The 2,232-nt window shown below is 39.2% G+C and overlaps 1 pseudogene; it reads left to right on the top strand.

Annotated features, from left to right (window-relative positions):
• The first annotated feature begins 279 nt into the window (after positions 1-279).
• The window catches only part of LOC102263770, a 19,845-nt pseudogene continuing 17,892 nt past the window's right edge, over positions 280-2,232 (top strand).

Genomic DNA, 2,232 nt, shown 5'->3' with positions numbered 1-2,232 from the left:
TATATAGATATGGAAATACATAATACATACTGGGCCAGGAAAAAAGCTGAAAGAGATACAAGTGTTTGCCTCTGGAGGACAGGACAGGAGTAAGAGGTGAGGGTAATGAAACACCTGTTGTTCTTTTCAAGACTTGTTATACATTTAAAATTTTAAATATGTGATCTAATATCTGATTTTAAAAAGGAATTTTACCAAATAAAATGAGCACCTAACATTGTGCAAAGCCACCTTTTACTGCATGATGAATAATGGACATTTCCCCTAACAGTGAGCCGCATGAACCTTGCTTATTTCCTCTACTACCAAAAGAACCACCTAATGACCATGATTGGAAACTTCAGTGTGAATTCTGACTCTACCAGGTACTGACAACAAGACCTTATACAATGGACTTCATCTCTTCCAGCCCCAGTTTCTTCAGCTGTAAAATGAAGATAATAGTATCAATCTTAAAGTTTTGCTATAAGGAATTCATGAGTTACTAGTGAAAGCAAATGTAATTATGCCATGCTCCTCTTAAAAGACCTCAAAGTCTTTAAAATGAAGTCAGACTCCTTCAAGGAACTCCACAATCTATACTTGGCCCTCTTTTTACTTTTTATTTTAATTGTTTCTCCCACTACAGTCCTACAGGCATTTTCCAATGCAGCTATATCAGATTATTCACCATTCCCCAAGTGCTTTCACATACATATCTTTTTGTTTGTTAACCCAGCACCTAGAATGCTTCCTTCCACTCCTCTCTGACTCCCCCTACCCTTCACCAAATCCACCTATAGCAAGTCTTGCCCATTCCTCATTGCCCAGCTCAAATCACACTTCCTTTTGCAGACTTCCCTAGATTTCACCAGTCACAAGTCATCTCCCTTATGTACTTCCATTGGGCTCTGTAACTCTACTTTTACCACAGTTCTTTGTACATATTTGCTGCTCTATCCAGACTAGTGCTTTTGGAGAGTGGATCAGAATTACCTGGAATTCTTGGTAGCAATTCAGACTCCAGAGGTCTACCTTATAGCAACAGAAGCTCTACAGATGAGTGCTAAAAATTTGACATTTTTTACAAGCTCTCTAATTGATTCTTAGGCCTACTAAAGTTCCAGAACATTTTCCCTAGACTGAGACACCTCTAAAGAGATTCATGTCTCATTTTTTGTGGAGTCTTTCTTCCTCTATATCTGTTGCCCAGAATTTAGTAGTCATTCAATAAAAGTTTTAAACATTAATTTAATGTGGGCACAAGGGGATCTTTAAACGGAAGCCATAGCTGCAAATCACAAGAATTTTATAACACCGTCCACAACTTAGTTTCCAGTAAATATTACTTTAAAGGCAAAGGAAAGCACTCAAAGATCTTAAGGATATCAAAATGCATAATTTCCCTTCTTTCCACATTTCCAAATCCACTACTGAGTTTTCAGAATTTATATATATAAAAGCCTAAGCAACCATTACAACAGAACAACCAGTTGACCGATTGCTATGATCCGCACTGACCACCAGGGGGCAGACACTCAACACAGGAGCTGCCCCCTGGTGGTCAGTGGGCTCCCACAGCCAACCTCCCGTGGTCCCTCCCCCTGGCCAGCCGACCCCAATCGGCCCCAATTGGGACTGGATCAGGACTGGCAGAGATGGCTCCAATTGGCCCCAATCACCGGACAGGCTAAGGGACCCCCCCACCCATGCACGAATTTGTGCACTAGGCCTCTAGTTGTATAATAAAAGGTATAGCTTTTAATATTTACAACACCAAAAAATGAACTATATGTAGCAATTCTTAATAAGAATGAGAATAATGTTCTTACCCTTCATCCCCACTGCTCTTAATGTCTGTATACTAAATAATCTGATCCCCATAATTTACAGAAATTAAAATGATCTCAAATTAGATTTCCTGGAGCACTGTTTCAAATAAATAACTTTAAAAGATAATGCAGGGTCTTATTAGTCAAAAATCATGCCACTGTTGCCACTTGCAGGTTCTGAACCTTCCTAAAAAAGTACTCTGTAAATAATTTTTTCCAATGTGGTCAGAGTTTGTATAACTATAACCATCTGAGTTTTCATATTATAGCCAGAATAACACCAAAAGGTAACATCTATATACACTGAGTGGCCAGATTATTATGACCACCTGACGTTTGTAGGCAAATTAGGCGTACACTGCATCATATGGGATATGGAAGTCGAAGGCCTGTTCGAACACCTTTGCAGTCTGAAGCTACT

Source organism: Myotis brandtii, unplaced genomic scaffold (genome assembly GCF_000412655.1).
Source record: "Myotis brandtii unplaced genomic scaffold, ASM41265v1 scaffold654, whole genome shotgun sequence".
NCBI classification, from domain to species: Eukaryota; Metazoa; Chordata; class Mammalia; order Chiroptera; family Vespertilionidae; genus Myotis; species Myotis brandtii.
This window is presented reverse-complemented; position numbering and strand designations above follow the sequence as displayed.